Genomic DNA, 21,445 nt, shown 5'->3' with positions numbered 1-21,445 from the left:
TGAGATACCATAATAAAATGCTTAGCACAGGCCTGGCCAGAGTCAGTGTCCGCCAAATGGATGCCTCTCTTAGGCACCTGTTGCATGGAGGGTTGTGTGCCAGGCTGGGAGCGGGGCTACGTGGATTTCCTTGGAGGGCTATTCTCTAAATTGTGGATCAGGGCCACTGTTTGGACCCTAATCAGGCCATGAAATCAGCTTACTGGGTCTCAATGAAAATGAAATGAAAAGGAAGTAATAAATTAAATGAAAAAGAATGATAGGAAACATCCAAGTATAATGCACAGCGCTGGTGGGTGTTGTTTTGTACAGCTTCGGAGGGTTTCATGTGCGTGTGAATACGCGCTTCAGGCTGTGTGTGTGTGTGTATACTGGGTCAAATGAAATATACTTTTCTGTGAGTCATGGTCAAAATATTTGGAGTCACTGCCTGAGAGATGATCTCCCTCCACATAGTGACGTTTATGGAGCATCTACTCAGTGTGAGACTGAGTTCCACATGTGGGAGCCAGAATGCAGGGAGGGGGGTTCAGGGCCCAGTTCTTAGCAAAGTGGCTGGGTGACCCGGCCCTGTGGGGTGGTCAGGTAGGGGATCCTGGGTGATGACATGTGCTCGTGGGGACAGTGAGAGGAAGCAGTGCCTGGGGTGAGTGGTTGACTTGGGATCTGGAGATAGAGAGCACCGCTCCCCCCCCATCCCCACCCAGTGGAGGCTCCCTGTCAGTGCAGGGTGCAGAGCCAGACCTCGCCAGAGGTGAGGGTGAGGGTTGTCTGAGGTTGGGCTGGGCACGTTTTTCCTGGCTAGGGTGGGGCAGAGGAGGACTCAGGTTTATGGATGCTCCCGGATCTCAGGACTTGCAGGGTCTGCAGTGACTGGTGGGTCTCAGAGCTCAGACCTCTCCCTCTTCCCCGTGGCCCCCTGGAAGCCTTCTGAGCCTTCATCTCCTCCTTTTTGCTGCCCCTACTGGCTCTGGTGGGCCTGCCTGGCCTGAGACCTGACTCAGCCCTGAGTCCTGGTCCAGGAGCCAGAAGCCTTTCTATGACTTAGATCTCTGCCCAGGGTAAGTCGGGGCCTCCGTTTCTTTGTCTGTCAAGTGGGCATACAAATCCCTGAGCAGCCAGCCGACTGGGTGGTGATGCCCGTCTTGTGACCTCATGGGGATAAGCAGCTACAGGAAGTGTGGCGAACTCTGGGTGGGTTGTAACTCTTGTCTCTAAGGCTGGGAAAGCTTGGGCAGGTCATGAGGGTATCAGCTGCCTGGCTGGAGAGCCCCTACCTTCCCATCCCGTGACCTGGGGCAAGGGTGGGGAGAGGCCTGTGACCCATGGTGAACTGGGGATATCCCCGGATCTGAGGGGGAGTTGTCCCGTTAGGGGCCCCAGAGGATGAGACCCAGGCTGGGAAACCCAGCCTCTAGAGCCCCCACCTACATAGGGTACCCAAGGAACCCCAGCTTGGAGCCTGTGAGGCCACGTGGAGGGGCGCGCCCTGGGACATGTTGGCAGAAGTCAGTTTCCAGGAAGCTATGGGTGGCTTCGAGCCTGCGGAGCCCAGAGCCCTGAGGCTCAGGCATGTGCTCCCATAGGAGGATGTGGTATTTGATGAGAGGTCATGCATATTGAGTACCTACTGTATGCCAGACACTGTGCTAAGCGCTTTTGTATATTTGGAGATTTCATCCTCACAATAACCTAACGCCCACGTCTTTTTATACATCCCATTTTATGGGTGAGGAAACGGAGGCGCAGAATGGTGAAATCTCTCTTGCTAACTAGTGAGTGGCAGGGCTGGGCTGAGGGCTTGAGTTCTGGATTCAGGCTGCCAGGGTTGAAACCCAGGCAGCAGCACTTGCCAGCTGTGCCACCTTCCTCGGACGTGAGCCTGAACCTCTTTGCCCATTCGTTTCTTGCTCGATGAAACGGGCAGAACCCCATTGCCCTCCTCAAAGGGTTGTTGGGAGAATTACGTGAGATCATGGAGGTCAAGTGCTTAGTACTTAGGACACCGTTTCTCCTGTCTGCACCCAGGACCAACTGTGTGGCCCTGGGCGAGTTCTCTGGTCTCTTGGGTCCCAATCTCTTCAGCTGTGTGACATGGAATACTAACCCCTTCTCTACCCTTCTCAACAGGATTGCTGAGGATCAGATGGAACCAAAACCCTGGATGGGTCCTGAGGGAGGCCTCCAGAGAACAGAGATCCTAGACTCTTGAGCGCCCAGAGCTACCAGGAATTTTTCAGGGCTTGGGGCTGCCTGCAGGTCCTGATGTATTTTGTCTGGGCTGGCTTCAAGCTTTTGTTTCCTGCTGGTTTGTGCAGACCTTTGAAGTGCTGACCCCAGATCCAACTCCAGAGTTTCTCAAGATGCATTCTGTGGAAGGGTTTGGTGATCAAGCAGGTTTGGGAGAGTGTGAGTTAAAAAAAAAGCGGAGGGGTGGGGGGGGGATGGATTTCTTCACTACAGGACTTGTTAGAGCCTTTGATATGCTAATAGTCATTATGCAACCCCTATGTGTGGTCATGATATACTTCCGGATATCTCAATGGCCTGCTGTTCCAAGCTCCATTTTCCAGATGGAGAAACTGAGTCCTGGAGGGAAGGCTAGGAAATGGTTTTCCCAGATCGTGGGAAATTTCCCATGTTATCATTTCCATTTCCCAGTTGTCTGTAACTGAGCTGCGTGACTGGATGCCAGGGCTCCTGACTCCATGGCCAGGACACCCGTTTCTTTCCCTCCTTCTTCTGTTCTGCTTTCTTCCTGAAGGCGCCTCACCTTTTTCTGGCCCCTTCCCTCTCTCTCCCAGCAGCAATAGAGGGTATCCTGTTCCTTCTGGGCCTTGCTGGACAATGGGGCTGTGCCCAGCACCCAGCCTCCTGGGTGATGCTTCCGGGCTGGCAGATGGCAGTAAGGCGTCATCCCAGCTGAGCAGCTCCTCGCAAGTTAATTCTGTTTTCTGAGCCTCAGTCTCCTAACTGCAGAGTGATGCTCGTCACTTTGCCTCTTACCTGCAGGCGAGAGCTTTGGCTCTGACATCGTGCGAATGTGCTCTGTTCACCTGCAATTCATGTCCAGATGTCCATGAGTCTAGCAATTCTGATCATTTTGGGGAAGAACAGGGAAGAAGTGAGGGGGCCCCTGGTCATGGGATCTGATGTGGTTCTGACTCCCCAGGTCCAATTCGTCCCCCATGTTTGACATCTGCCCGTTAGGATGATGCTGGTCCTCTCTGGTCCCAGTTCCGCTGGTGACCTAGGAAGTAGGCCGGTCTAAGTGGTGCTAGAGACCCGTTTTACAGAGGAGGCATGAGGGGAGGGGAGGGGAGTTGGGAGTGTCCTGTGGGGGGTTGTTGTTAGAATTGGGAAAGACACTCAAGTGTCTCTGTGCTTCGGCTCAGTTCCGCCTTGAGAGGGTGGGTCTCTGGAGTCTGCCTACTTGTTTGACGCCCCTTCCCCTTCAGTCAGGGAGCGTGTGTGCGCGTGCCTGCATCTCTGTCCACTCAGCAGAGGGGGTGTAAACATCCCAGGCGCTCTGCTGGCTGCGGTGGGCGCTGAGGGAAAGGCTGGGGGGTGGACCAGGCTGGCTGGGGAGGTGGGAAGAGGTGGTGCCTCTCTGGCAGCATGTCCTCACCCAGAGGGCTGTTTGCCCGGGTTATTCTTAGCACTGACTCATTAGAGAGACTATTTTTAGCCCTGTTTCTAAGTGTTGCCAACATCTGGTGCAGCCAGTGCTGAAGGGGGTTGGGGTGGCAGGGCGACCCCTTTGGGCATGGCTGGGGACCTGAGCCTCTGGCCAGACAGCGAGGACACTGCTTTCTGCACCTGCCCGTTGCTTGAAGCTGGGCACGCAGTAGGCATCCTGTTCATGCTTGAACGTTGCAGGCAGGCCCACGACTCTCAGGGATGGGGGTTGGAAGTTGGGATGAGGGTTACCATCCAGCCGGAGAGCGAGTGAGCTGATGGTGCTCCTCAGGTAGGCATTCCCCTGTCCATCCCTCAGGGGTGCTAGTTGGCCTCTGACCCCTGAAGAAAAGGGCCTCGGGGGAAGAGGGCTAGCCCCCAGCTGGGGCACTTGTTACAGCGACCACTGCGGAGGAACCGCAGACATTGTAGGGAACGACAATGCCCAGGGGTGAGGTGTGCAGGCTCAGGGGCCAGACTACATGGGCTCAAGCCCTGGCTTTGCGACTTCCTTAGCTGTGTGACCTTGGGCAAGTCATCAACCTCTCTGTGCCTCAGTTTCCTCCTCTATGAGATGGGAGTGGGAGTAGCGTGTTGTAAGGATGAAGTAGAATAGTGGACGAAGAGCCTGCCTAGTGAGCGCTATGGTACAGGGAGCTGGTGGCTTTGCCGTTGTTGCTAATGTTGCTGGTACTAGCAATAAGCTCTGCCTGTGCCCTGAGCTGGGGAAGGAGGCCTGTCAGCTGAGTGAGGTGAAGCTTGGGATGGGGCTCAGAGGGAGGGGTCGCACCTGGGCATCACGATGGGGTGGTTTCTGCCAGGCTGCCCCGAGGGATTAAGGGCACACAGGTGAGTTGGAATGTGGGCTTTGCCCTTCACAGGTTCTGTGAGTCACTTAACTTCTCTGAATGTCCTTTTTTTTTTTTTTTAATTTACCTACAAGACAAAGATGATACTATGTAGGGTATAGAGTTATTATGAAAAATAAAGCAATTGATGTTTGTGGGGGCATTTTGCCCAGGGCTGGGCACACAGGAGGATCTGAATCCATGAAACTTTTCTTCCTTTCTGTCCCTTTTCCCATGTGAGGGATGGGGTGCCCTGAGGGTCGTGGAGGAGAGCTTGGCCTGGAGGTTTGGAGTGTGGGGGCTGGGGTCCTAGCTCTTTGTGAGCCTGGGTAATCCACACACATAACTTCCCCCTGGGTTTCTGTAACACAGTGGCTGGAGAAAACTCTGAGTTTTAGACTCTTTCTCAGAATCCCTGGGGGTGCCTTGGGGAAGGACTAGGCGGAGGGGCGCTGGGGAAGGGGAAGCCCCCCGTTGGAGGCCAAGTACTCTGGCCCTTCCCACTCCCCACAGAACCGCTTCATTCTCATGTTTAGCTGTCAAAGTTCCAGGTAAATTTTGTCTGAAAAGGGGGTTCTGCTGTTGAAATCAGCCTGGGAGTCTCTGAGAGGGGTGACCTCCTAGGCTCCTTGTTGTGTGACTTGGCACTGACTCTGGAGGTGACCTGGACTGTGGGCCCTGATGTCCAGAGGATGCTGGCACTCCCTGTGAGGCGTGGGGGCAGGGCGGGGGCTGCCAGGCTGTGCCTGGGGGGAGAGGTTTGAGTGCTGCCCGGCCTCGCTATCTGTGGGACGTGGGGCCCTGAAGACAATACTCAGCCTCACCAGCAAACTCTCCCGGGGGGAGCGCGGGCTGAGACTAGGCAGAAGGGCCCTGGCCACAGTGCAGTCATGTTCCTGGTAAACACTCGAGAATATCTGAAAGGAATGAATGAAGTGGCACCACAGCGTCCCCGGACAGCTGCACCTCTGAGAGGGTGGCGGATCCCCCCTTCCTCTTCTTCTTTTTTTTAAAAAATTTTTTATTTATTTATTTTTGGCTGTGCTGGGTCTTCGTTGCTGTACACGGACTTTCTCTAGTTGTGGTGAGCGGGGTGAGCGGGGGCTGTTCTTCGTTGCCGTGTGTAGGCTGCTCACTGTGGTGGCTTCTCTGGTTGCAGAGCATGAGTTTCTAGGCGCTGGGCCTCAGCAGTTCTGGCCCACAGGCCTAATTGCTCTGTGGCATGTGTGGGATCTTCCCGGACCAGGGATCGAACCTGTGTCCCCTGCATTGGCAGGCGGACTCTTATCCACTATGCCACTAGGGAAGTCCATCCCCTTCCTCTTCTTTTCGCCCTTCACTCTGCCTTCCCTGTTCTCTGCTTTGTTCGACCAGCCTTAAGCTCCCCCAGCCCTGCCCATAACCTTGAACAAAGACACTTCCCCAGCCTGAGCCTCAGTTTGTTCATGGGTGAAATGAGGATGGTGGGCTCAGCTTGGGAGGCCCCTTCCGGCATCTCAGCCTCTGTTCGCAGGGCAGGTCACACATGCCCAGAAGGTCCAGTCCCTCTCACCAGTGGCGTGGGGAGAGGTGGTCCTCAGGGTCTGAGGCGAGGGTAGGGCGGCCGCAGTGCTCTGACGGGGCCTTCAGGGTGTGATGGGCCTGGGCGGGGGCTTGGGCAGGGAGGCAGGGACCCGTGGGTGTGAGAGGAAGGGTGGGCATCCAAGTGTGTCCGCTGGGCTGGGGCCGGCACCGTGACTTTTGTGTGTGACCCTCTGCTGGCGTGGGCGGCAGCCCGTAGGGACACATTTGTGTCGTTATGACTGGATGTGAGAGGGTGTGTGGGTCTGGCCGGCCTCAGGCTAGGGCGGTTATCTCCTGTTGCTGGGAGCTTCCTGAGTTCTGAGGAGAATGGAAAGTGACTTCATGCAAGGGCGCCCCTCCCCAGATCCCCACTTTAGGCACAGCCTGAGGTAGAGGGTGGCCTGGCTTTCCTCCCCTCTTCCCCACGCACCAGAGGCCCGTGTCCCCCTCCTCCCTCACCTCAGACCCTGTGTCTCACTCAGGGTTTTGGGGGGGCTGCCTTGACCTGCATTCTGACTCTTCTCTCCATGGCATCTCGTGTGTGGGGGGGAGGTGAGTGGTCCGTGCCTGCAGCTCTAGGAGTCGGTGCACCCCCAGGCCTAGTACAGCTAATCCTCTGAGCCAGAGGAAGTGTCCTCCGGAGGCCCAGCCTGGGACGCTGTGGTCAGCACCCTGCACCGGCCGAGTGGTTTTCTAGCCAGAGGAGACCCGCGGGGAGGGGTGAGGAGAGGCTCCACCTGCCCACCGGCTCCCGGCTCCGGCAGCCTTGGCTGCAGCCACTGCTGGTGACTCATTCCCCTGGGGAACTAGCCGGCTCCTCTCCTGAGGCTCTGGGCCCTGGGCTCAGCCAGCCAGGAAGGAGCAGGGAGGCCCTCCTTCCATATGATGGGGAGGGGTCCCAGCTGACCGCTCTCGTGTCCTCCGGCCCCCGCAGACTTCACCTTCCTAGTAGCCGCAGCCCCAGATCACCATAATGGGTCCCGGACGCCTCACAAGTAGGCAGCCCCGCCTGGCAGCTGGACTCAGTCCCTCTTCCCCAGCACCCGCCACCAGGCATGTCCCCATTCCAGTGCCTGGGCTCGGTGGGGGCATGGGTGGTGCCTGTCCCCACCCCGGGGGAGGGAGGTGACTGGGCAGCCTGGGAGGGGGTGGGGAGGCCCTCTCCAGGGAAATGAATTCTTGGCTGGACCCCAGATGCTGGCCTGCCCAGCTCTGCTCCGGGGTAACACTGGGTGCACACACAGCCCCATTGTACGCCTGGGCCCTGTGCCCGCCGTGGGCCTGGCACCAGCTCCGTCCACAGCAGTGGCTCCGTCAGCTCCTCAGCAGCCCCTGCCAGGGCCCAAGCCACTGGGCCCCCAGTGAGGAGGAGGAGGGAGGGCCGGTGGTGAGGCTGTGAGTGGGGGTGCCCTGAGCCCGGGAGCGGGGACCATGCAGATGCTTGAGGAGCCAAGTGCATGCGTTGGTTTCTCATCAACTGTGGATACAGGGTGGGGAGCACTGTCTCCCTTTCACATGAGGAAATTGAGGTGTCGAGACCCCGAGAGGCTGCAGTAACTCGCCCAAGGGCACAGAACTAGCAAGTGATGGAGCTGGGGTTCAAGCTCAGGCAGCCTTGGTCCATAGCCTCTCAGCACCACTTACTGTGCTGCACACCCAGCCTCAGGTCAGGGCTCAGGGAAAGGCCCAGCTCCTTCTTCTCCCCAGCCCAACTTAGAGGAGCCAGGTAGGCTACTTTCTAGAAAGTACTTTTTCTAGAAAGTACAAGTCCCCACGGTGGAAGGGGATCCCAGAACAGTAGGGTCTGGAGTCCCCATGTGCTTGTGAGAAGCGTGGAGTTTAGATTTCAAGGATGGTATTGGTGGCTGGGCAGGCAGAACAAGTCCCCAGGATCAGAAGGCGGCTCCTTGCCTCAGTTCCCCTGCTGTGGTGGCACTGAATGTCCCCCATGCTTCTCGGGAGGACACAGGAATGTGGAGGAGAGGTGTGGCCAGGGCTGAACGTGGAGCCTCACCCCCTTTTCCTGTGCTCCATAGGCTGGCCCGGAGGCTCCGCATCCCCAGCCTAGAGCAGGGCCTCCTGTTGCTTCTATTCTGAGAATCCGTCCTGAGCTGCCCCATCTCCTCAGGTTTCCCAGCCTGAAGGGGCCTCTGAGGCCGGAGAGCCTGCCAAGAGGGCAGTCCAGCTCTCAGCTTTGAGGGGTCCCATCTCTGCCTAGTGTCCGGGCCCTCAGGCCAGACTGGAGGGTGCCTGGAACCAACGCCTATGGGGCTCAACTTATCTGCTCATGAGCCCTGAGCCCCCATGGGATCAGGCAGAGCTAAAGCTTCTCCCTTATCCCAGCCCAACCTCCTTGTTCCCATCCATCCCGGCCAAGGGGCCTGGCTCCCCTTTGGTGCCACCTCAACCCTCTCACCAAATGGACAGGGCAGTCTGCAGGGACCGCAAGGTTGCACAATGCCAAGGCTGGGCCGCCGGGACAGGTGGGTAAGAGGGAGGCTGGAAGGGAACACCGAGGCTGGCTCCCCTCTCACCCCACCCGGGAGCCCTGTCATGCCCAGCCTGCTCAGGCTCAGCTTTCTCTGATTACACTGTCCCCCTACAAAGCCAGAACACAATCCCAGGCCAGAACTACAATCCCAGGCCACAAGAAGGCACGTCAAGCCCAGAAGGGCCAGGTTTGAGTGCCTTCTCCCTGGGAGATGCCGAGAAAGAGAAAACCTGGGGACAGCCCTTGGTTCTACTACAGCTGAGAAAACTCAACAGAGTAACTCCTCTGTGCCTCAGTTTCTCATTTATAAAATGGGTACACTAATATTTCCTACTTCCCAGTGTTGTTGAGAACGGCAAATGAATTAAGACACAGTAAAGCCCTTAGGAAGATTTCCTGACAAACGGGAAGTGCTCAGTTCAGGTTTATTGGTAGTAGGCATAGTAAGGGCTTCCCTGGTGGCTCAGATGGTAAAGAATCCTCCTGCAATGTGGGAGACCTGTGTTTGATCCCTGGGTTGGGAAGATTCCTTGGAGGAGGGCATGGCAACCCACTCCAGTATTCTTGCCTGAAGAATCCCATGGACAGAGGAGCCTGGCGGGCTGCATTCCATAGGACTGCAAAGAATCGGACACAGTCATAGTAAGGTAGTCATTCTAAATAGAAGTACAATACAATATATGTTATCAAGTAATGTTGTTTTTTCAAAATAGATTGCGAGTACCAGTGAGGACAGGGACTGTCTTACTTATATCTGGATCTTGGTGTCAGGCACAGAGCCTGGCATGGAGCCAATTAAGTAATTGTTTCCAAATGGTGATCAGAGGAGGGTGGAGTCAGGGTAGGCTGCCTGGAAGAGGTGGCTCTGGAGCAGGCCTTCCAGAGACACACAGGCATTATTAGACAATCTGTGGAAGGAGGATGGGGCAGGAGGAACATCTGGAGGTCTGGATTGTGTCAGGGAGAAAGTGATGGGACCCCCTACACTGAGCCCAGGTTAGGACAGGGGGATCCTGAGTTCCTTGAATATCCACCTGGGGAGTTTGGACTTTATTTGGTGGACAGTGGGGCTGATGGAACAGGGAGAGGACCTTTCTTTGTTGCTCAGTCTGTTTTGTTTCTGCTCCCTTGTTCTCTTAGGGCTGATTCGTTTCTCCACTTCTCCAAAGACAGTAAACCCTCTCTTTGCTCTTCGGTTCCTTTTCTCTGATCCCTGCTCACTCCCAGCCCACGTATCCATACTCTGTTCTTGGTCTTCTGCTTAGCTGCCCTGGCCTGTTCTCCCTGCCTACTCTTGTTCAGCATCCGCTTCCTCTCCCTGGCCCAGACCCACGTTCCCTGGGATTGGGGTCAGCTGGACTTGAACTTGAGGAGAGTGGGATATGAGCGTGTTGCGATCACACAGTGGGAATGCGGGCGCTGGTGCCCAAGCCAGGAGGACACCCTCTCTCCTGACCTAGTCCACTACCCTCTTCAGGGAATGACCCCCTGGTAATGTGGCTAAGGCCCATTAGGAGGATTGCATTTGTCAACCTGATAAATGGAAACAGATTTCTCTAACAGAAAAATTAGAGAGTGATAGGCCTTCATTTTCTTGCTATTAAATTTAGCCTAAAAGGGTATTGAACCAGGTGGGGACCAGACTGAAGAAAACTACTCTCTTCTGTCTCCTTGTAAACATTCAGCCATCTATCTGTCCATGATCTCCATCCATCACTTCATGCACTCTATCCATCCATGCATCCATCTGTCCATCATATCTATCCACCCATTATATCCATCCATCTGTCCCTTAATCCTTTATGTCCATCTGGGCATCCATTACATCTGTACATCTAACTATGCATCTACCAAATATTTACTGAGCACCAAATTAGTTGCTTTACATTTAATCCTTACAGAAACTCTTCAAGATAGACATTATCTTCCTTTTGCACATGAGGACACCAGGCTCCTGTGAAGTGAAGTTGCTGGAGGTCACGCAGCCAATAAGCAACAGATCTGGACTTCAGCTCTCTCTGCTTCAAAACTCATGCTCATAGTGTGGGGTCAAATGGCCTCCCTGGATGTCCCCAGTGCTTCTTTCTGAATGCAAAATATGACAGCCTTGCTTCTGAAGGCATGGACAGGCATGCTCAGGTTCTGGAATGCCGGAATTCCGGAGTTCTATCCGAGGAGCAGCCCCGGGGGCCAGAAGTCACGCTGGACTTACAGTCCTATTGGCATTTGGTACCGGTAACAATGTCACCAGCCCCACGCCTGCAGTGGAGGCTTCCTGATCATGTAACTTGCAACCCAGCACGTCCTTGTTTCTTCTCTTCATCAGGCCAACTCTGCTTCTGAGGGCACTCTTGTGTGCCATAGGTAGGAAAGTTCTAGGTACATGCTTGGCCACTGCATCCGACCCCACCAGTCTCTCTGCAGCAACTGAGCTCTTGCACGCCTGCCTCTGCTTCTCCCTAGGACACCCAGCCCACATTTTACTCTGGCACTTTTAATAATAGCTTTCTAAGCTGTAGAGTTAGCTGCACAATTTCAGGTCAAAACTCCCTCCTCGGGCCCCTTTGGTTGAGACAGGGCTGTGAGTGCAGACAGTTTACTTGGGTGATGACCCCAGGAAGTCCCCTTAGTGAATTAGGTGGAGTGAGGCGGGGAAGGGAAGGGAGCCACTGAGATGTGTGTTCAGAGCAGGTGACCACTGTGGGCTCTGGAGAAACTGCTTTAGGTTCCCAGCCTCGGGACCCCTCAGCTGGTAAAGAATCCACCTGCAATGCGGGAGACCTGAGTTCGATCCCTGCGTTGGGAAGATCCCCTGGAGAAGGAGAAGGCTCCCCACTCTGGCCTGGAGAATTTCATGGACTGTATAGTCCATAGGGTCGCAGAGTCGGACACAACCAAGCGACTTTCACTTCATTCGGGACAAGGGGCTGGTATTGGCGGTTTGTTACCAGTTCCCCTCTGTCTTTGGCTGGGGCAAGGCGGATGCTACCTCTGTTGGCTCTGGTGCAGCTGTGTGCAGGTGCTGGCTGATGGAGGTGCTCAGGTGGGCAGGTCGGGACTGGGAGTGGCCAGGGGCTGTGGCCAGGGCCCTGACAGCCTCTGCCGCTCTCACTGGACACAGGCATGGTGGCCGACCAGTCCCTAGGAGTGTGCCTCCTGCCAAGCCCTCTTGTCACCACTCACGTCTCTCCAGGCCCACGAAGCTGCCACCACCCTCTCCTGCTGCCCCTGGGGAGACCCTTCCCACTGGGACCAGTCATGGGCACCACATTCGATGCATTCAGCAGATGCTTAAGGAGCACCTGCTCCGTGCCAGGTGTCAGTGTAAGAGGAGAAGCTGCCAGGGCCCCTCTAGACGCTCCGAGCAGAGGGAAGGGATTGGGCGGCATGCAGGGGGTCCTTACCAGAAGCCACACAAGGTGGCCCCTTCTGGACCTTTCTCTCTTTCTCTGAGCTTGACATCCGCTCCTAGAGGGTGTGGGTGACACACTGGGCAGCCACAGAGCCTGAGCCACTCTGAGTCCCCTTCCGGCAGAGCTCTGCGGAGGCTGTGATTGTAGCGGTTTTTCTGACTTCCTTTTCCTTTCTCTCGCGCCCCTGCCTCTTCCCCCTCCTGAGGCCGCCAGACCCACGGCTGCCACGTGGCTGCCTTTTCGTCAGTGGGGAACTGAGCCTTCCAGTGCCCTCTCGCTGAGTCTCTATGGGGAACAGGATGCAATTCACAGTGCAGTAAGGGTGGGGGGTCAGTTTATTCGTGGGTGCCCTTCTTTGTCCCTGGGGAAAGCCCTGCCTGGTACTGCTTCCTGGAGAGGGGACTTCTCCTTCTAGACTCCTGCCCCCATCCCTCAGACTCACACTAGACTCACTCCCATCTTGGGGGGCCCAGGGAAGGAGCGGAGTTAAGGAGGGAGGGGCGTGTAGGTAAAGCCACCTGGTGTAGGGGCAGGGAGGGCAGGTGCCGGGCTGGCGGGCACACACACAGCACACACTCCAGACTTGGTATGGGCCGCCGGCAGGCCTGCCAAGTCCCACTCCCTTTTGACTCATCTCTCCGGCTGCCACCCACAGACTTTCCCCTTGATGTTTTCACTTCCAAACCAGGTTTGGTCAGCGTGTGTGGCGAGTTGGGTGGGGGAGGGTGGGAGGAGCATGTTGGCCTGGGCTGGCCAGCCCCATGCCCTCTGACATTCTCCCCCTACTTACCGGTGGCATCTATTTCCCACCTCGAGGAGGGCAGGGCCGGCTTTGGCAGAGTGAACTGGGCCTTGAAGTTGTACCTGCCCCACTTGGATAGAAAGGTGGCTGTGCTTATTCAGGGCAGGCGTGTGTCGGTGTGAGGGCTGGGAGGACGTGGGAGAGGTTAGCACGGGGGACTTAGGACATGGCTTTCGGTTTGTCTCAGGTGGGAGCTTAAGCATCTTTGATCAAGTGTCACCCCCGTGGGGGAAACGGGGCGGGGGGTCGGGGGCATAGGTGAGGGGACGGGTGGATGGGGAGTGCAGAATGAGCAAAGCTCCGCCCCGACCCGATGAGCTCAAAAGCCAGGGCGCTGGGTTCCTCCCTCTGCCTGGCAAAGGGCAAGTGTTCCTTGTGGCAATTCAGGACAGAAAATGGGGTGGGGGGCCTGCTGTGCGCACTGAGTGTGAGATCTCTGCAGAGTGCATCTCATACCTGGGTACTGGTGGCAGGCGGGGGTTAGACGGGTGAAGGCGGCTGCCTCCCTCCGCTCCCTTGGCTGGGAGGGGGTAACACTGTGGTACAAGGTCATTTCAAGTGTTGGGGAGAGTTCTCCTCTGGCTTCCAGATGGATAGGTTAGAGGTGCCAGCCAGGCACCTGGGCCGGGCAGCAGAGAAGCCACGCCATGCTCTGGGTCTGGGGCAGCTGCCGTTCAGGAAGCCCTAGGCCGAGTGCGGGCTGGCTGGGCGAGCACCCGGGCAGGGGACCCCTGGATTTTGTGGCCCGGCTGAATGTTCCCAGTTCCCAGAAGCGCAGCTCACACTGGGGCGGGGCCGGGGAGAAGGCCCAGCCACCGGGTTGGGGGCGGTAGCTAGGGGAGAACAGCCTGTGGTCATCCGGCGGCCCCTGCCTGCTCCAGCCGCCCTGTCCTGCCCCCACCAGGCATGAGTCAGACCGAAAGCAGAAGCTGCCAGACACTGCACAGGGTGAAGCGAGGCAGAACCAGCAGTGCTATTTTGGAACCTGGTTAATTCCCCCTCCTGTCCCCCAGCGCTCATCACTCAGGGCACCCCACCCCGCCCCCCTGCCCCGTTCCTGGGTTCCTGGTCGCCAGCTCTTTGCCTTCCCTGTAGAGACTGCGGGCGCAGGACCCCATGTCCCCTGGCATGTGTGGAGGTGGGGTTGCTTAAAGCCCCTCCATTTGAGGGACCCCTCCTTCTCCCTGGCTGAGAGGTGCTGTCTTCTCTGAAACTGGCCTTCTGGGGTGTCAGGGGGTGCCCCCTCCCGGTGGGAGCTGGTGCTGCCGGTCTGGCACTGCACCCTCCCTCTGCCCCTCCTCTGCCACTCAGGCCAGCTGTCGGCCGCCTCTCACCGGGGCTGTGAGCTGACCAGGCTTCAGGTGGGAGCCTCTCCCGGCAATGACTCTTAGAGGTTTGGGAGGGATTTCCGGATGCGGAGGGGGGATATTTGGGGGCCAAGGGCCTTTCCAGAACCCATGACATCGTGCACCTTGCAGCAGCCCCAAGTCACCCCCTAGTCAATGGTTCTCTCTTGGGCATCCCAGGCCTGCTTGAGGGCCCACATTTTAGGATTTTTTGGAGCCCTATGAGCCTGGGGGCCCCTGGCCATCCAGTCTGCGGAGGTGAAAGAGGTCAGTGGGTGTGTGTTTCTGAGCTGAACTTGAGGGTGTTTGGGTGAGCGTGTTGCTACCCACCGTGGGTCCGGGGGCGGGGGTCCCTGCCGCTCCTGAAGCTGTGTGGCTGCGGGAGAGGGTGGGCTTCGCTGTTACTCGTGTATGCCAGGGAGACGGCCAGTGTTGCCGCCTCCAGGGGAAACCCTGAGGTCAGTGCTCCATCCTGCTATCTACCATCCAGCAACCTGGGCTGGGGTCCCATCAGTGGGCATGTTGCGAGGGAACCAGTTAGAATGTGGGGTCCCTTTGAAGCTTAGGGGAGCTAATCTTGGGTCTCTCGGTGCTCGGCTGGGTTTGGACTCGGGCAGGTGAAAAGGAGGGGCCAAGCAGTGGGGGTGTGTAGAGTGGTCATCCAGGCTGGCTATAGGGGCCCCAGCAGCCCGCACACCTCACACACCGCTCACAGGCACAGACTGTCCTCAGAGTTGTCCGCTCCCTGCTGGGGCTGTTCTCTGGGCAGCCAGGTCCTGGGGCAGGGTGTGTGTGTGTGTGTGCACATGCACGCGTGTGCAATGGTTTGTGTAGGAGATGTTGTGTATGTGTGTGAGTAGGCCTGTCTGGGTTGCATTCCCCCCACAGGGAACCTTACCAGCTTCCCTTTGGTTCCTGCAGGCTGTTCCCCTCCTGCCCGGCCAGAGGCCCGGCACTGGGTAATCGGGAGTCCAGCCGGCCTGGAGCCCTCATTCCCAGCTCCACCTTGGCCCCGGGCCCTGAGAGTTTGGGCAGTTTGCTTAGGTTCGCCGTGGGGCTCCGAAGGCCTGTGCCTGTCCCTTTAAGCATCTCTTTCCACCTCGCGGCTCCCTCTCCCACCTGTCACACTTGAAACCAGCAAGTGATCAAGCCCCAGCAAGCTGCAAGTGAAGTAACCTTAATGTGCCCACCAATCTCCTAGGATGCCGTGTTAAAGTGCTAACGTAGAGTGTCTGACTCCATAGGTCTGGGCTGGGGCCTGAAAATCTACATTTCTAACCAGCTCTCGGGGATGTGATGCCTGTGGGTCATGCTTTCAGTGGTGAAGTCAGCCAGATGGACACTGCTCACCCTGCCAGGGAACTGACCTTCATGGGCCACCCCCTAGGTGCCAGGCACCTCACACATTCCAGCTCCTTTGATTCCCCTCACCTCCTCTGAAGGAGGTGGCATGACTGCCATCCTATTTTACAGATGGGGAAACTGAGGCTCCAAGAGGTTAAGTACCTCTTCTGGGTCACACAGCAGAAGAGTGTCACAAAGCCAGATGAGCTCTTGGTCTGTCGGGTCCACAGCATATGAGCATTTTACTGAACTCAGCCATCTCCCAGGAAGCGGACTCAGAAGGCAGAGATGCATCTGAGGGGATGCCAGAGGGGTTGGACCGCAGGGAGCAGCGTCCAGCCCCACCTGCCTAGCCCAGAGCCGTATGACTCCCTCCCTGCCTCCTCAGGCCCTTTCCAGACTGAATCCCAGCCTGGGCACCCAGCATGCGGCCAGGATCCGGGCACTCATGAGCCTCTGCAGGCGGAGGTTGGGTGTGCAGACCAGGGGCCCCAGCTCCACTGCCTACTGTCATGCAACCTTGGGCAAGCTGTCAGCCTCTTTGCCTCAGTTGCTCCCCCTGTGAAATGGGGAGTATATTACTGCATCCTCAGTGGTGTATAGTTTGAGGATGACATCAGTACCATGTATCAGCTTAAAACTGCACAAAGGAATCAGGGCAAATAGTAATGAATGCCTGGTGGTTTGTTCCCAGATGTCACGGGCCACCTTCTGTGAATTTAACGCAGTTGTCAGGGCTCACAGGTGTCTTTCTTCCTTCCTTTGCCCCTCCTCTCTTCCAAAGTCTTCTTGTATTAGGCAAAGCCTGGATACTTCAGTTTTAAAGAGGTTGTCTTTGATGTCCTCAGAGGCAGATTAAATTCTGAAAGAGAAGTCAAATAGTCGGAGTTCATTGCGGTGGATGGTGGGCAAGGAGGCTGGAGACCGGAGAGGTGGCTGCAGCCGCGAGGAAGCAGAGGAAGCCCCCAAGGGCAGGGGCAGGATCTGGGCGCCCCTGGGGCGGAGAAGCCTGGGTTTGGAGCAAGGCCCCGGGTCTGGAGCCAGAGGCCGCTCCACAGGCCGGCTGTGTGCTCCTCGTGGCGGCGGGCTGTGTCCTCTCACACTGGGGTCAGCGGGCCTGCCCTGCCCAAGAGGCCGGCACTGGAGCTGGGGAGCGGTTGCTGTCTCCTAAGGAGACAGACAAGTGAAGACTGGGTCCCCCGAGGCTGCTGCAGCTCTAGAGAGAGAGTTCCCGAGACAGCGCCCCAGACGGCTCTCCGTGTCCCCTGCCTGCAGGGCGGCTTGTCGGGCATCCAGCCCCGGACCATCCGTGTGGCCTGAGCCCTGCACCTACCCAGACAGAGCGGGAAGGGAGCCCGCCACCAGACCCCCTGCCCCCTCACATGAGTAACCAGGGGTCCAACTGGGAGAGGTACCCCAAGGGGGCTCACACAGCTGAGCGGTGGGACAGCTAAACACAGCTTTTCAATCCTACTCGGCCCTTTGGGAATAGACTCATTCCAGAGGCTCCAAACTCTTGGGCCCCAAATCCCACTGGATGGCACGCAGTGATCAACCAGGTGGAGTCTTGGGCCTCAGCTTCCCTGGTGGGGGCATTGATGACCTTACAGGCTGACCTACCACCCACAGAACTTAGCACAGGGAGGGGATTGGGTGGGCTCGGGGGGGCGGGGCTTGAAGCCCTTGGAGACCCAGCCTTGACACCCCTGCTCTTCAGGCCCCGTTCCTGTCTGGGGCGCCACCTGTGGACTGTCCTTCCCTCCCAGCCCCTCCCTCTGCACGCCACTGCTGTCCAGTGTCAGGACTCCAGGCCATGCAATCGCGTTTCTGTCCAGCCTGTTTGATATGATTTCCCCCTGAGGCCCTTGTGTGGCCCACATTAACTGCCTCAGTGAGATCCCGATGTATGGTCGGTCTCCTGAGCCCTGGGCCTGGATCCGTCTTGGCCGTGTAGCAGCAGAGAGCCTGTAGATGGGCCGGGCCCGGCCTGTGTCCTGGGGCCTCTGGGAGGGCTGAGGGGTGTGCAGGCCTCGGGGCCCTCCATAGGATTCACTGAGGACAGCAAAGGGTGAGGGGTGAGGCGGGGCTAGGAGTTTATGGGGACAATAATCCATCTCCAGGCTTCTTCCCTCTGCACCCCTGGTTTCCTTCTGATACTGGAGCTGGTGGTGGCCATGCACTTGCAGGAGAGAGCTGGGCTGGTCTCCCCGCTTCACCGCATCCTTGTAGTGTGACCTTGCCCAGGGCCCGGAACCCCTCTGTGAGTCTTGGTTTTCTCATCTGCAGAAGCTGTTTGTCCTGGGAAGTGTCTGTGGGGACGGGTGAGATCTGATCTAGATCATGTGCTCAGCACTCTGCCTGGTCCACGGAGGGGACTCGGGCTGTTTGCTGAATGAGTGAACAGGTGGTAAATGAGCACGTGACGGGTGGTTGGACGAGCAGCCTCCCAGGGCCCCGAGTCTCGTTCTGGGAAGTCTGCCGGCTGGGATGGGGCGGAGGTTCTGGGGAAGAAAGCCGATTTCTCTGGGAGCTTCCTTGTAGCTGGGAAGACTGGCGGTAACCAGGAAACAACCGGAGAACAAAACCATGTGAACCATAGGCAGGCTGTTCAAGGGGATGGGGTGGCCAGCATGGGCTGCAGAGGAGAAGGGGAAGACGGAGGTTTCAGCCCCCTCACTCTGCTCCAACCCAGGAGGGGGGCAGCTCCCCGCCGAGCGGCAGGGTGAGGGGTTCTGCACTGTGTGTGTCTGGGTGTGAGACAGACGGCAGAGTGTTTGTGTGTGTGGCCCGCCTGAGTCTATGCATATCACAAGGGCAGACACCTCCCAGGACTGTTCTGGTTTCTCCTCTCCCTGCTTCTTTCAGCCTCGTGTCCCCCTGCCCACCCGAGGCCCCCATTCTTCAAAGCGCAGTGACAGTCCTCCTGGGGCCGGCCTCCTGCCAGGGACCAGCTGATCCCTCGGGGACAAGACAGGCGCCTCTCTGGTCTGGGATTGCCTTTGAAGCTGCCCCCTTGTCCTGCCCGGGGCCAACCAGGAGGCGCCAGCTCCCACCCTTTCCTGCGGGATGTGAGCCGGGATGTGGGGCTGATGGCCTGAGCCGTGGACCCTGGAGGCCACTCAGCAGCCCGGGAGCTCCGGTGTCTGCCCTTCACATCCCCTCTCCTTCCTCTCCAGCCTCTCCGCCTCCTGCCTGTGTTCAGTCAGCCAGTCAGTCAGTTCAGTCGCTCAGTCGTGTCCGACTCTCTGCGACCCTATGGACTGCAACACGCCAGGCCTCCCTGTCCATCACCAGCTCCCAGAGTTTACTCAAACTCGTGTCCATTGAGTTGGTGATGCCATCCAACTATCTCATCCTCTGTCATCCCCTTCTCCTCCCGCCTTCAATCTTTCCTAGCATCAGGGTCTTTTCAAATCAGTCAGTTCTTCACATCAGGTGGCCAAAGTATTGGAGTTTCACCTTCAACATCAGTCCTTCCGATGAATATTCAGGACTGATCTCCTTTAGGATGGACTGGTTGGATCTCTTTGCTGTCCAAGAGACTCTCAAAAGTCTTCTCCAACACCAGAGTTCAAAAGCATCAATTCCTCACCGCTCAGCTTTCTTTATAGTCCAACTTTCACATCCATACATGACCACTGGAAAAACTATAGCCTTGACTAGGCGGACCTTTGTTGGCAAAATAATGTCTCTGCTTTTTAATATGCTGTCTAGGTTGCTCAGGTTGTCTAAAGCCCCTGGGACTTCCCCAGTGGTCGAGTGGTTAAGACTCCACACTTCCAGTGCAGGGCATGCGGGTTCGATCTCTGGGTGGGGAACTAGGATCCTGCATGTCACATGGTATGGCCCCCTCCCCAAAAAAACAACAAGCCCCTGACTGTGCTCTCCCTGCCCCCAGCCCTGCAGTGTCCTGCGGGTCACACCTACCAGAGCAAGTGTGACTCCCAGTTGCTTTCTTTCAATGTTGGAGGCAGCCAGAGGGCTCACTGTTGCTTTTCATGACCCCCCAAGGGAGCTTGGGTCAGCTAAGATGATAACAAGCCACCCACCCAAGTGTCTCCAGCACAGGCACTGTGCTTGGTACTCTGCCTGCTCTTGATCTCTTTAGAACCCAGGGAGGTAGGCTTCCTTGCTCCCCACCTGCCTCTCCCATAGCACTGCAGTGAATTACGTATCATAGACAAGCTTTGGAAAGAAAATCTTTTAAAACCCAAAGCTTCTGGGCAGGAAACAAAGAGGGTGTCTGGGAAAAGCTGGCCAAAGCCTTGCTTCTTCTGTCCAGTCTGTAACTAGATAGAAGCTAGGTGACCACTAGCCAGGGCTCCCCCTACCTGGGGCCCTGATAGGTAAATGGATGGAGGAATGGAGGGGACCCTTTCCTCAAAAGAAAATAAATAACAGAAAGAGGAGACTGGCCCAGGGATACCCCCGGTGGGCATGGATGAAGCGATGGTTAACAGTGACCCAGTGGTGACATCACCCCCCCGTGCCCATGATTTCACACTTGCAGAGGCCTCCACGCAGCATCCCAGCTTAGGTCACAGCAGCTCTGTGGGAGAGGTTCCCCAGCTGGTAAGTCCCACTTGGCTGATGGAAAGACTGAGGCTAGGCTCGGACCCTGAGTCAGGCCCACGTCTGGAATTCATCCCCAGACATCCTGTTGCCAATTCCCCACATCATCTTATGGGCAGGTATGCTGGCTCCTGGGGACCGATCTTATGACACCTCCTTACCCTTAGCTCTCTTTGGGTGCCACCCAAGTGATGCCCCCCAGGCCCCCTGGGGACCTGTGACCACCCTGATAATTAGGAACAGCCTTGTCCTAAGGTGTGGGGGTTCTGTGGACACTCTTGTTCCATTTCCTAGTTCATCAGCCCTTCCTTTGCCAGGCCCTCTGCCAGAGGGGGCTCCGAGAAGTTAAAACAACCCCTAGTCCTGGAATCTTCCCCTCTCTTCCCTTCCCAAGGCTGAAAGGCTACCCAGGAGGTCGTGGGGTCCATCCCCCTGCCTCCGGGAGCCTCAGCACCTGTTCAGGAGGCTTTCCTTTAGTGATTGGTTTGATTTCCCCTCCGTCTCAGCTGGGCAGCTCCCACACAGCTGGTGGTTTGTAACAGACTGGATCAGAAGAAAACTTCTTCTGACCGCAGAGGCGTAGAACGCAATAAATGGCTTAACCAGGCACCCTGGCCTCTGAGCGTCCACACTTTGTTGTTTCAGCCGCCAGACATAATGTTTTTTCCTAGGAATACAGGAAATTATCTCTGCCCTTTGAGGAAGGGCAGAATTTTTTCTGCTTGTGTTTGAGGATTCCAGACCATTCCCTTGTCCCAGGACCCTCTGGCCCCTGAGCTAGATGAAAGAGATCAGCTGCTGAAACCCTTTGATTGGAGGGGGGCTTCTTCAGTGGGAATCCCTAAAATAAAATGTGACCACCTTGCCCCAAGTGCGGGACCAGGGCCAAACTCTAAGCCCCAGGATTAGGGTGGTGGAGTCAGACCGCCAGCATCCAGCCTAGCTGCTCATTAGCTCTGCGACCTTTGGCAGGTGACAAACTCTCTGTACAAGATTCTTCATCTATAAAGGGGGGTGGGGTGGGGAGGATAGTACTGGTACTCATATCATAAAGTGATTGTGATAATTATTAATAAATAAGATGTATTTAAGCATACCTGGTGCATAAACAGGTCCATACCTGGTCCATAAGCATTAGTTTATTCTTCCTCATTAGAAAGATATACATGTTCATTACAGAAAAAGAACATTCCAAAAGGTAAAAAGAAAGAAAAAATTGTTCATGATTTCATCATCCAAAGAAGTCAGTGATATTTTAGTTTATTTCCTCCCAAGAGGTTTTTTTACACATATTTTACACAATGATGATCAGATTTTATATATCACTTTGCATACTACTTTTTGTCACTTGACATATCCGTGTGTTACTTACTATAAACACAACATTC

General features: G+C 56.5%; 1 protein-coding gene across 3 annotated transcripts in view; it reads left to right on the top strand.

Moving 5' to 3' along the window:
* TFEB (transcription factor EB) overlaps positions 1-21,445 on the top strand; it is a 48,400-nt gene that overhangs the window by 14,026 nt on the left and 12,929 nt on the right. The window contains exon 2 of one of the 3 annotated variants that reach the window (XM_086371589.1): positions 2,131-2,409. The exons of the other annotated variants lie outside the window; for them this stretch is intronic. The gene's annotated coding sequence lies outside the window, so the exon portion shown is untranslated. The remainder of the gene's footprint in view (positions 1-2,130; positions 2,410-21,445) is intronic. 3 annotated transcript variants of the gene reach the window in all.

Source organism: Bos grunniens, chromosome 23 (assembly GCF_055505025.1).
Source record: "Bos grunniens cultivar Pamir isolate PY7600 chromosome 23, Bosgru_T2T1.0, whole genome shotgun sequence".
Taxonomy (NCBI): Eukaryota; Metazoa; Chordata; class Mammalia; order Artiodactyla; family Bovidae; genus Bos; species Bos grunniens.
Note: the sequence above shows the minus strand (reverse complement) of the source record. Positions and strands in the feature narration are given on the sequence as shown.